We start from the raw sequence: 13,917 nt of genomic DNA on the forward strand, positions 1-13,917 counted from the left end.
TGTTTGTTTTTTGTTTTTTGTTTTTTCGAAACAGGGTTTCTCTGTGGAGTTTCGGTGCCTGTCCTGGATCTCAGTCTGTAGACCAGGTTGGCCTCAAACTCACAGAGATCTGCCTGGCTCTGCCTCCCGAGTGCTGGGATTAAAAGCGTGCACCACCACCGCCCAGCCCCTCGGCTTATTTAAATGCCAGAATGAACTACAGAGGCAAGGATCAATGATCAGGTCTATAAGCATCTTGATAAGTGTCACCTTGGACCCCGATTCTAAGGTTCAAAGGAGGAGTTTGGGGTGATTGCACCTATGTTTTCTAGTTGTACACTAAAGAACAAGGGTAAGTTCTTGTTTACAGTGCTAGCTTACTTACCGGTAACACAAAAGCCAGGGAGGCAGAGGCGGACTGCGCTGAGACAGAAACGGAGTTTAAAAATAAAGTGATAAAATTAGAATATAAGTTGGAAACACATCTCAGTTTAATTTAGGAAGACTCCCATTTGTACACTCATCTCCAAAGCACCTCCAATTTTAGATTTTCTCCGCTGTGAAGTGAAGCCCTTGGGTCTCCCAGGCTTCAGTAGATGCAGATGTTTGTACAGGTCCCAGCAAGTCACGACCCCCACTGGGTGAGGAAGCAAACTGCACCCAGCGTGGTCCCTTGGCTCCCTCACCACTCAGTGCAACTGGCGAAGATGACACAGACCCGGAACTTCAATAGCACAGAGGCTGGCTGTTGACAAGGCAGGACAAGGAGGCCCTAGACACAAGACAAGGTTAAGTAGAAAATGTGATGCCGCCCTGCACCATCCAGCCTCATCTCTCTAGGGTCTGATACTTCCTTCCTAGAACGTCGGGCCTTTCTGCCCCTCACGTCTGTCTGTTTCACCACATACACAGACCATGGCAGTCCTGGTGCTGCAGGCAACCCTGGACCTCCACGTCCTGAGCTTCTGCAACACGCTCGGCTGCTGTCTCCTCACTCCTTGTCCACTTGGATCCCACCTGTGCCTTGGGTCACAAAGATAAATAAGGACATGCATAGTGGGTAGCCATTCCAGCTTTGACCTGGAAGCTCCAACCCCCATTGAGGCTTCGGTAATGGTCACGCCTACAAGCGGGGGCTGAGAGGGGACATTGAAGACCTGGGATCCAGATGTGCGGGCTCTCTTAGTGCCTGGACCCTGGACGCTGGAGGTTGACCAAGCCGAGTTCTCCAAAAAAACCTCTGAACTGTGCTACCCCTTCCCAGACCCTGTAAACTATCCCTTCACTTGTAAGTTACCCCTCAAAATAAACCTCCCTTTTAACTAGGTGGAGTGGCCTTAATAATTCCACCAATAGACACAGGTGGGAATTCTTGCACTTGTTGGTGCATTTGGTTCTCACCTTCCCTCCTTCCTCTTTCCTCTGCCCCGTCCATCCTTCTAGAACTTAACCCAATCATTTATCTCCCGCCTTCAGGATTTTACCTCTCGTCTTGATAATTGGGTACTTCCTCGTGGGAGTACGCTTCATCTCCGGGTCTCTATCTCTCTGTAGTTCTGCCGTTCTATCTGAAGCAGCATCACTAGCTGGGAAGCTGTTCCTCAGACAGATGTCACAGTTGAGTCATCTTTACTCCTTCCATTTAGCTACGGAAACGTAACAGTCAGGGTCCAGTTAAGGACACAGAGCTATGCCAATTATTCCAACAGTACGAACTGAAGGTATGGAATTCGCTGAGCAGTATAACACAAAAATAGCAAAAGCAGCAACTTCAGCGTGTGAGGGGAAAGGGTTGGGGCTACACTCTTGTGCTGAGAGGCACCAAGAAGAGAAATACAGACATGTCTTGCAGGAGAATGAGCATGGCTGCTTGAGGCACCTCAGGCCCCCTCCGTATCTCCCTGCGCTGGACAGTCTCAGGAGCCATTAGGAAGAGACATTGTGTCAGGGAATGAGAGCACAGTTTAGGGAGAGTCTGTGAAGATACTGGCAGCATAGCTACAGAATACTGGCCAGGACTGGACTCTTCTCTCCCAGCACCACAGTCACATTCCCGCAAGCACAGCCTGCCCGGATTCAGCAAGGCCTGCCTTGGGGTATCATCCTTCTGTGGGGTGACATCCTGGCTCCTCTCACAGTCCACTTCAAGCCTGGTCTCAGATCCAGCTTCCGCTTCCCATCTAACAAATTACAACGAGTCACTTGATAGAGTTGGGTCTGTCCTAAGACTCAGCTCTGTGGCAGCTTGCAAGCCATGCATTAGCAAGCAGGACTCAGAGAAGGGAGGGTGGATGTGGCACAGAGCTCCCCAAGGTAAGAAAGCTGGACTTCTTAACTGAATTTCTGTTTTTGCCGATATAATGAACCACATTAGCTCAAGATTTCTCAGAAAATGAGGGACAGTTCCATTGCAATTTGCTATGAGAGCAGGCCCTTGGAGATCAATGCCACTGTGCCATGATCACATCAGAGCAGGCCTGAGTGTCCTGCCAATGCCTAACATCTGTCATCACAGTGAGAGAGAGAAAGAGAGACAGAGAGAGATGCTCACCACTCAACATGAAAGCAGACCTCCGTGGACATGCACAGACATGCACATGCAGAGACACACATCCCCAAATTTTCACAATGCACATATGCAGGCACACACATGCACTGTGAGCATGCATACGCCTGTATATACACACACACTTACCACATGCCAAGTGCTCACATGTGCAGACCCACACTTGAGGTGTCAGTAGTTAAATGACTAGAAGGCAGAGGCATCTCCACCTCCCTTCCCTGCTCCTGAGCAACTCTGCTCACCTCCATCCACCTTTGCCATGTACCCAGCCCCTTGCAGACCTACTTCCTGGGAAGTCTGTTTAGCACTGGAAGGCAGGGACTGCGTTTCCTTTGGCAGCCCTGTCTCGAGACGTTATCACAAGGGTGGTGATGAGGGAGGAGTAGCAGTGTCTACTCCTCTCTTCATAAGGAAAGCAAAGGAAAGTTCAGTTCCTGCAAAGTGCCCCTTGGGATCAAATGAATGTATTGGGTTTAATTACAGAGCATGGTTGAGGGGTTACTGGAAGGAGTGTGGCTGAGCCATCCTAAAGTATTGACACTAGGAGGTCTGTACCCACCATGGATGATGGCTTCTCCATGGCCATGTAGATGGAACTGCCTTCCTTGGGCCTTCTCTAGTCTGTATACACTAACCCCTCCCTGAGACTACAAGGCTACACTCAGTTAAGCAGAATTACATAAAATTAGTTGGGAAGAGTGGCTGGCCACTTGAGTGAGGATCCCATGACTCTCCTCTCCCTTCTATGAGGGAGTATCAACAGTCAACAAGACTAGCTATGATGGTCTTTGCAAGTGGGCACAACCAAACTCAGGAAGACAGTGGTTACTTGGTTCAGGATACAATGCTGCCCAGCCCCCCCCCCCCCATTGCAGGTCCTGGTTATAGAGCTACTACATGCTGAAGACCCCTTTCTGAGGTTAGTATCACCAGCCTCCTGGGTACCACTTCTTTCTCAACACATCAGATGCCATATTAACTCAGCAGCACATACAGCACTGCTGCCGTGGCCCAGGATTTACAATGCAGCAGTTGGAAAGGCAGCCCCGTGTGGTTCTAGAACTCGGGGAGCTGTCTTGGTCTCATTGTCTAGCAATTTTATGAAGAGATAGAGTGTTTTCAATGACCTAGGAAGGGCCACTCTCTAGGTCCAACTAGAGGGCAATCCTTCTTTATCTTAGAGGCAGGGAGAAGCCCAATAGTTAATAACTCCAAGCATTGCTGGCAGGGCAAGGTGCAGACTCTGCAGGTTCCTTCCCAGCCCTCCAAGGCTTTAGATGGCCTTGTTTATTTCTCAGTGTGCACTGCCATAGTGCAAAGATTTATGCAGCTTGTCTGGGCTCCTTGGATGCTGAGGATGCAAAATGCCTGATGGGATCTCAGGGATGCAACTGAAATAAAACAGATCATCCCTGGCCCTGAAAAATAAAATCTAAGCTCTCTTCTGCCTGCACTAGAGCAGAGGTCAGCCAAGGACAATAAATGATCTCACCCATTTTTCCTTCTCTGGAACATTTGTATTTGCTGGGTGTTCCTGGGGCCTTGAGAAAGTCTTTGGCAAGACCTTCACTGCTTTTAATCAAGTGCTAAGTGACAACTCTTATATTGCTGGTCCTCATTGCACCAATCTGGCACAGCAACAGCTAAGCTCCCAGTTGGGAAGCTTGACTCAGCTTTGTGTTTACTTTATGCATCCTTCCTGGCAGCCACAGCTACCATCTCCAGTCCCCCCTGTGACTAGTTAGGAGGGGACCACAGAAGGAGGAAGGAGCCTTTCATCAAATGTATTCCTACTGCTTGGAACAGACAAAATCTTATTAGAAATAAAAATGCTAGAATATTCTATTTGTTGTCATCACCAAGGCTTATCATGAGTCCCAGATTAAATTTCCCCATAATGAGAATGCATTAGACTGGTAGCATTCAATAAATATTCAGGGAGAGACTAAAGGGCCTGGGGTGGATCTCTTGTGCATACTTGTATGTCTGTTCATGACAAGATGCTGCAGTGCATTTCAGCAATAGATACCAGGGCCACACTGCTGCTAGGCTCTAGAGCTCAAGCCCAGGGGGATTCCTAAATGGCCTCAAATCTGTGCATTTCTCCAGCTCTGAATGTGAGAGCATGAAGAAATGAATGGATGAAGCAATGAAGGAACAGACTTGATGTCTGGGGAAAGGCATGGGGTGTAGAAATCATGGTGGTAAGTATTCAATGGTAGCGATAGAAATTAAGGTAAGTTGAAATGAATACCATTCTTATGCTGGATCGGCCAGCTTGGAGCCACCATAAGGCAAACTGGAGAGACAGGGAGACACTTTTGCTCTTGGGCTCTCATTCCCCTGTCCAGCCTGGCACGTCACCCTGTATTTGCCACTGTCCTGGGTGATGATGCAGGGACATTGGCTACTCCAACAAGAATTCAGAAACTATGTGGTCAGGAGGGTCCTCCCCTTACCCCTGCAGATCAGCCATCACACTTACCATGTGAAAAACAATCTTCATGACTGGGTAAAACCAGGGAAGAGGGAAGAATGGAAGGGCAGGAGGAAGGAAGGAAAGCCAGAAGTGCAAAGTGACCAGTAGATAGGCAATAAGAAGGAAGAGTGTCTGACTTGGCCTTAGACATGGCAGTCACTCAATACCAGTCTCCTAGGGCCACCCTGGTTGATGTGAGTTGGCTCAGATTCTGTCTCTGCATTTACTGACAATGTTATGTTTTGAAAATAATCACACAGGATGGTAGAGTTTGGATTTCTGGAAATATAAATATGTTCTGGTGGCTGAAAAGACAGTCAGGTAGATAAGAGCATATAGTGTTCATGCAGAGGGCCTGAGTTCAGTTCCTAGTGGCTATGTCAGGTGGCTAATAACCATTTGTAACTCCAGCTTCAGGGGTTCTGGCACACTAGTATTGGCTTTGAGGGTACTTACACACACACACACACACACACACACACACACACACACACACACACAGAGGGGAAGAGAGAGAGAGAGTCTTTTTGAAGAATCTGTTCTGGAGAGACACAGGCACTCGATACTCCCAGCATTAGTATTCATCACAGCCTGAAACAGGTCTGAGAATGTCTTGCCTACCCACTTGTCATCCATAATTCCTCCTCTCTAAGCCCCTCTGCTCTTCTAGTCTCGAGAGCAGTCTAAGGAACTCGTGGACACAGGAAACATAATTGCAGATGACAGTAGACTCAAAGCAGGCACAAAGTCCTTGCAGCTAGGAGCCCCTGGCGGATTGTCTGCAGAAATCTCACAGGTCAACAGGAGCCCTTTTATTTCTGCACACTCTACTAAGCATCCAAATATTCTTCCTTGTTTTCATCTACTTTTATATAGACTTTGTCTTTACAGTAGTTTTAGGGTCAGTGGAAAATTGAAAGGGAAGTGCAATAATTTTCCACGCACAGCCCCAGCCTCCCCCAAGGCCAAAATCCTCCAGCACAGTGGCACCTTCACCACAACTGTGAACTTGCATTAACACAACACTGCCTAGAGTTCACAGTCTGTACCAGGGTTCAGTTTAGTGCCAGACATGCCATGCATGTGGACACATTTGCAAGGACATGCACCTTCCATTATGGTATCACTCAAAGCAGCCCACAACTGTGAATATACCTGTTCAACCCTCTCTGTCCAGACGTCTTCACCTGCTGCCCTTTCCATGCCTATAGTTTTGCTTTCCACAGAGTGACATGTTGCTGGTACCATGCAGTTCACACACACCCTGTGCACATCTGCTCCCTTTGGTAGGTGGTATGTGAAAACGTTCTTTCTGATCTTTCCATGTATTGATACCTCCTTCCTTTTACCATTAATACCTGATGTCTGGTACTCCACAGTTTGTCCACTCAGTGAGGATATCTTGGTTACTTCAGCATGACTTTTTTCACTTTTGAAATAGGATCTCACACTGTAGCCCAAGCTGGCCTGGAACTTACTCTACAGAGTGCCCAGGGTGCCTCTAACCTTGCAGAAATCCTCTTTCCTCAGCCTCTCCAGTATTGGAATTACAGGTATGAGCCACCACACTTGGCTGAGAAATAACTTCTAATAAACGATATCTGTCATTTCACCACAAATTTATATGTCATTTCACATACCAAGGCGCATGTGAGCCCCTGTGTCTTGTTTTGATTTCTGTTGCTATGATAAAACATGCTGGCTAAAATCAACTTAATGGAAATGATAAACCCAAAGAGTTTGCTTTACCTCACAATTCCAGGATATGGTCTATCATAGTAGGGAAGTTGGAGGGATAAGAACTTAAAGCATCTGGTCACATCACATCTACAAGGAAGAGCAGAGAGAAATGAGTGCATTCTCGCTAGCTTGCCTGCTAGAGCTCAGATAGCTTTCCCCTCACTTATTCAGCCTCAAATTCCAAGCCTAGGGAATGGTTCCACCCACAGTAGGCTGGATGGTCCCACATCAATTTCTTAATTAAGACAGTTCACACCATATGTCTACAGGTCAACTCAATGTAGACATTTTTTTTTTTTTTATTGAGGTTTCCTTCTCAAGTATTTCTAGCTTGTGTCAAGATGACAGTTAACGTTAACTATTACAGGCTACTTCTCCCATGCTCCTCCTGGTTCTAATTACCCTGGCCTCCAGGCCCTCAGGCCAGAAATGACCCTCACCCCAAATCTGAGCTAGCACATATACCCCTATTGGTGACATCCCTTGACACTCAAAGGAAAGTCTCTGTCAGTTCCTCAGGGTCTCCTTATGTTTTCCTTCATGCAAACATTCAAAATTTTAGCTACAGAACTGCTTTAAGTTCATTGTTTTCTGCCAGCCTGGAGTTCCTTAACTGTGCAGATGGGACTGTTCCTACACTGAGAAAGACTGCCTGTGCCATGTTCACCATGTAGCTCCTGGCTTACTCCACCCCAGACATGTGCCACTCACGGCTCCCAAAAGAGATTCTCTCCACCCTGAGTCCTGCTAGAGAGTCAATGCTCCCTGCCTGAGCCTTTCTCATTCACAGATGTTCTGTTTTCACTCAACAAAGGTGTTTCATGTAGCCTGTATATGACAGACAGCCTATAGAGAGGTAGAGGCCTGTGGTGACTCAGATCCAACACAATCCTGGCATGGAGACAAACCAGGATGCAATGTCTACATGAAAGTCCTACATACTTGTAGCCAGTGTTTGTGGGGCTGGAGGAAGATGGGGCAGCAGTCTCTAGATGCACATAATAATGCACAAGCATTATTGAACAGCATCGTCTTTTACCCCACTTGGGAGAGGCATGTCCTGGTTGTGGTGGTTGTCCTAGATTCCTTTGTGATTTAATCTTTGTCTCATAGTGTTACATTTTAAATAAAGTATCTTTTGTACATTGCACAAAAAAAATAAGACAAACTAGTTTCAGTCAATACTTTGCCTCAGTCCCAGCTATTGGGAGGCTCAGACTCAGCAGCATGTGAGGTGTGCACAGCCCTCTTGTGAGGGCAGCGTGTGGTGAGACACACACTGCTAGCAGTAGCTCAGGCCTCCCCCGCCCCAGCCACTAGAGAAGGCGCCTGCAGTCTGCTGCTGCTCGTGCGGCCATTTGTTCAACAGCCATTTGTCACACTGATCACCTAAGCTTACAGGGTACTGCATGACATCTGACTGCACTGAGCAAGGTTAGTGTTAGTGGCAAACACGGGAAATCATAGGTTAGATTACCAGACTCCCAGGGAGATCAGTGCGGCCCAGAGCCTCTGCCTCTCTTGCTACTGTACCGTGCTGACATATTATACTGCCAAAATTACTTTATTTAACGTCTTTTCCATCAAACCCACTCAACAGCCATGAGCTATAAAACATATGTCAGAGTTCAAGGAAAATGATTTGTATTTATCAAGGATTGGTGATAAACATACAGAACATAAGCAAAGGAGAGGTCAATGATTATCCTGCATTGTGCCCACATAGACCATGGTGGTAACTCAGAGCCAATAAAATTGGGACACAAGTTGCTGTGGAAGTGTGGGTGACCTTAATGAGACAAAGTCTGGAGGTAATGATGCGACACCTGCAGCTGCAGAAGGGGAAGTGCGTCTTTAAGTGGCTTGACCTTAAATCAAACGTCTGCCTTCTAAATTAATGTCACTCATTCCCTATTCCAAGTTTTCTCACATGCACACATATAATAAGTAGGTATTGATAAACTGGCTTTGTAACAGAAAAAGTTTGCAAACTAGTACATTATGCAATCTTAGACCAATAGCTGAGATACTTGGTGTGGACAGGTAGTTAATTATAAGGGCTGGGTGTTGTGACTTCTGAAATTAGAGGAAAGCCTTTGTAAAGTTTTCTTTTTGGTGAAGGCAAAAACTGAAGAAAAAAAAAAAAACCACTGCTGATTTTCTTCTCTGTGTAGTTAAAAGTTCAACAGTGAACAAAGGATTGTGTATTTCATATGAACACAAATTTTGGTGGAACAAAATATTGTGAAACTGATGTGCTTACTGAATTACCATCTGTGATTTGGGTTTGACTTGCAGTGATGAAGGTGTACCCACAGTTAGCAATTTCATTCCTAACAACTGAGATTTTTTTTTCCAACAGGAGCTTTATTGTTTGGTGTACATATTTTTGAACAGGTGCAGAATAGATGACTAAACCATGCTTTTTTTTAGATTAAGAATGATAATTTTAATTATCTCTGATAGAACAAAGAGTACTAAGATGGTAAAATACACCCAGAAAAGAAAATATCCTTGCCCTTCATACTGTATAAACTAGTTAGTTCAAGGGAGCTTAGAGAGCTGAACAGGAAGTTAAAACCAAGAAGATTGGGGGATACAATGCAAGCTTCCATCTTCACACACACTCTCGGGGCATGAAAACACTAACTAGAGATAAAGGAAAAAATAAAAAATAAAAACAACAACAACAAAGCTTATCTTGCACTTTGCAGAAGGCACACAGAGAAGTGGGGGAGGCAGGGACAGAAGGAGGAATGTCCACAGCACACAGGCAGAACCTGACAGCAGCAGACACTGCTTAATTCCAACAAAGCATGAACAAAAACCAACACGGCGTGGAGGCAAGTGTTTCAAAGACATCTCACACTTGGGAACATGCAGGCTAGTCAAATGGGGAAGAGCTCAAGGGCAGTAGTCAACACACACACACACACACACACACACACACACACACACACACACACACGAGAAAGAGAGAGAGACAGAGAGAGACAGACAGACAGACAGAGAGAGAGAGAGAGAGAGGTGGGGAGGGAGAGGGAGACAGAGAGAGAGAGAAACACACACAGAGATTCAGAGCACCTGGATCCTACATGTGTAGCTGGAGGGAATGTGCTGTGGCATGACCACTTTGAAAGCATACCACGGTTTCTTATAAGCTTTACCATGCAATGCAGCAACCCTACTATGAGGCATAACATCCAAGAGAAAGGAAAAGATGTGACCAGAAAATGGCTTGCAAAATAATGTGCATAGGTGTTTCATTTGTTATAGACTTACACTGGAAACCAGCCAATGCCCACTAACAGGAGATTGGATAAAGCATTATGCTAAGCCAAGGAAGCCAGACATGAAAGAATGCAACCTTGTGATTTATGACTCCATTTATATGAAGTTCAATAGCAAGCAAAATTCACTAACTCATGGTGACAGAAAGCAAAAAGGGGCTCCCACTGGAGACAGGAGCTAGATTACAAGGAAAACCATTCAAGGCACCATTGGTATACTGGGCTATGAGTCTATACCTGATTGGGATGTTGGCCACAGGAGGTCTATACATCTGCCCAAGCTCCAAAAAACATACAGGTTTATGAATTTTCATATGCTTTATTGCTTTTCTTTATATCTCAACATGAAAGTACAAACAGACCAATTTAATGTTTGTATATCTTCATTTCATATTGTTACTGTGACAAATTATCACAAATTTATTCATGAGTATGAACAAAGGTTTATCCTTGTACAGCTCTGGATGTCACTAGTCTATGATGGGTGTCCTTAGCTAAAAGTCAGGACTGTCTGCCTCCTTGCGAGACTAGGGGATCATGTGTTTTCTTACCTAGAAAACCTTGTGAAATTGGTTCTATATTTCTTGGTTCCCAGCCCCTTTCTTCAAAGCCAGTGGTACCCAAAAGAGCATTTCTTGTATGGTGGCAGTCCATCTGTGATTCTCATCGGCCTCCAATATCTAAAGGCCTGGGTGACTACACTGAGCCCACTCTCAGCTAAACCAGCACAGTAGCACAGCCTTTTTAAAGTCCCTTACCAGCAGCCCATTTCCACTGGTCACTCCCAGTCTCCATCGCCCCTTAAATAATGCCTGTCCATTCCAGAGATTAGAGCACAGACATGTCTGTGAGATGTCATCCTGCCACAAAGTTAGGGCAGTGCTCAAACAAGGGACCCTAGTGGGGTGCTTTGCTGGGAAAGGCAGATGGAGAAAGGACCCCAAAATGCTCCAAATATCAACCTGTGCTGTGGTTACATACATATGTGCTTCTTTATCAGGATCAAACCGTCTCCATCAAACTTTATGCCCACAACCTGTATTGACACAACCCATGTCGGTACAACCCTTGTCAATACTAAGCCTTCAGAGCTGTCACACCTTCCCTCACTGTGTTAGCTGAGGCATCCCGAGCACAGTGTGGGTGTGCTGATGTTCTCTACACAAAGAGAGATGCTTCTAAACCAAGCATTCAGGGATGTAGGGCAAGAAAACCTCAGCTTGGAAAGCTTTTAGTAAATTTCCGGGAAAACAAAGCTAGGAAGGTGAATGGCCTCTTTAGTCACAAGGAGCAATTAAGTAGCTGAAGAATATAAAGGAGAAGCATTTATATGGTGGCCAGACTGTCTTGAAACTTCTCACCTCAGCCTTTAGGCAGAATTTTGATAGGATTCTGACTTTTCGTTGCATAAGACTGTATAGAGCCTGGCTGACGTAACACTGTGTGGCCTGAGGGTTTTAGCATCAGCATTTAGTGCAAAATGGCAAAAAATACAAAAATAGTGACTGTTTATCTAACATTTACCAAATGGTAAGTGTGTGGATGGAAGTGATGATGCTTCATCTGCAATATTTCTGCTTTTTAATATAAAATTTAAAAATTAAGGAATTTTCATTTGCTGAGATGTTTTGCTGCATTTCTTGTTTATACTGGCATCTGGCAGAGGACGTTCTCCGAATTAAATGTTACCAACTATGGAGAAGACTCAGTTGAAGACATGTGCAACTTCATGTTTTTCAATTATAAAAATTAGCTTTTTAAAATATTATAGCTGTTTTAAATAATGCAAAAACTAAGATTTTATTAAATGTGCAGCTGTGAAAAACATGAGTTTCCTAATAGAGGAGATAAATATGCTAGCTAGAGGATACATCTTATAAATATGTGGCAAAATGATTTTTGTGCTTATGATAATGTTCAGCAAGATGATAAAATGCTGCTTCTGTGTGTATATTATTTGCATGCTTTGGGCAGGAATATTTTTAGAGTTTTATAAAACTTTAAGTGTGTGTGTGTGTGTGTGTGTGTGTGTGTGTGTGTGTGTGTGTGTGTAGACAAATTGCTAAATGGTCTTACTAATAAATAACCCGGAGCCAGATACTGGGGTAAATTCTGAAAGATCAGAGGAATAGAACAAAGCCAACTCACCTCACAGACCCTCAGCTTCCAAAAAGAGACCTACTTCCTGTATACCCACACCTATATTCCTTTCTGTTCTGCTAACTCATATCTTCTCTCCACCCAGCTACATCACTTCCTCTTCCTGCCCAGCTCTGTCACTTCCTGTCTGTCTGTACAGACCTACAGACCTCCATGGTTAACTAGTGTTAGAATTTAAGGCATGTGCCACCACACCTAACTCTGTTCCCAGTGCTGCCTTGAATTCACAAAGATCCAGACAGATCGCTGCCTCCCAGGTGATAGGAATAAAGGCGGCGTGTGCTACCATTGCCTGACTTCTGTGCCTAATATGGTGGCTGGCTCTTTTCTCTGATCCTCAGATAAACTGGGGGACGCAGATAAAATATCACCGTGAGTGTGTGTGTGTGTGTGTGTGTGTGTGTGTGTGTGTCTGTGTCTGTGTGTCTGTGTGTCTGTGTGTCTCTGTGTGTGTGTGTATGTGTGTGTGTGTGTGCATGCACACATTTGTGGGTGCATGTGGGTGCTATGACCTGGAAGCAGAGGCATCAGATCCCCCTGGAGCTGGAGTTACAGGTGATTGTAAACTACCTGCTACAAATGCTAAGAACTGAACTCCAGTTCTCAGGACAAGCATCACATGCCCTTAACTGCTGAGCCATCTCTCCATCTCTTCATAGGAAGATTTTAATAGAATTATTTTATAGGATTGTCAATGCAATAAAATCAACTTGCCCTTCAGAAAATAAATGTTTAAAAATGCACAAGTTAAATAAATTTTTAATTTCTTCTCATACTTCCTGTCCTGCCCTAGTTTGGATGACAGATTTTATGATCAAGCCACTTGGTGACTCTGTGAAGGGTACTGTAAGCCAGTGAAGTCTTCCAGGGAAGAGTGATGTCCAGGAACAATCACTGGGTAAACATGACTCACTTTATACCTGAAAGACGAACGGAGATAGATGTGTTTGGGCACAGACAGCTCAGGGCTGGAGATCCCAGGAAGGCCCATTCATTCCAGGAAGTGGCTCTGAGATAAAGAGGAGGACTCGCACCCTCACACAGGTTGGTGAAGTACTTCTACCATTACTGCCTGGCAAGGGGTAGGGTAGTGAAGGAAACAGCTCTGAGTCAGTGTCTGCAGAAGCCATGGACCAGAGGTGGGGAGTCTTAAAGCTAGGAAAATACCTCAGAGTTGTCCCCAGTGAGGACTTCTGCCAGGCCGTGAAGGTAGGTCACAGCCAAAAGAGTGAGAACCCCCCTCAGGCTGAAGCAATCCTCCAGGAGGCTGGCAGCTGAGGAATCACTTCAGCTGCCTCCCAGCATTTGAGGAAGGAATCCTTCATGCTAGATGTCCCTAGTGTTGCATCCCAGCATCTGAGGAAAGGGTCCTTTATGCTAGGAAGTGCTGGGAGGCCGTGCTGGTGGGAGGTTGTAGTCTACCATGGCCTGACAGCTCCTTTCCCCTGGCATAAGGCACCCTGTTCTCTACCTGATCTTATCTGGAGACTGTCTGTAGGCCCAGATGCCTGACTTATCTCTAGTATGACCCTTGAATCAGTTCCCTGAAGAAACTCTCCCCCACTGCCAATATAGTAATCAGACATTGAGCTAGAAACATTACTATAGGACTGCGGTTCCACATATGATAACTAAGATTTGTATTAGGAGCTTTATGACAGAAACATGCTGCTTAATGCAAATTAGGTGATGCCCCAGCCACG

At 45.3% G+C, this 13,917-nt stretch overlaps 1 long non-coding RNA gene across 1 annotated transcript; it reads right to left on the reverse strand.

Moving 5' to 3' along the window:
- Window positions 1-472: 472 nt before the first annotated feature.
- Window positions 473-6,847, reverse strand: LOC118596071. The gene is made up of 3 exons (XR_004946664.1): window positions 6,774-6,847; window positions 1,464-1,625; window positions 473-751 (listed from the first exon to the last, which is right to left on the reverse strand). It is a non-coding gene; the product is annotated as an uncharacterized LOC118596071 (long non-coding RNA).
- Between the last annotated feature and the right edge of the window lie 7,070 nt (window positions 6,848-13,917).

The sequence above is a fragment of the Onychomys torridus genome, chromosome 15 (assembly GCF_903995425.1).
Source record: "Onychomys torridus chromosome 15, mOncTor1.1, whole genome shotgun sequence".
Lineage (NCBI taxonomy): Eukaryota > Metazoa > Chordata > Mammalia > Rodentia > Cricetidae > Onychomys > Onychomys torridus.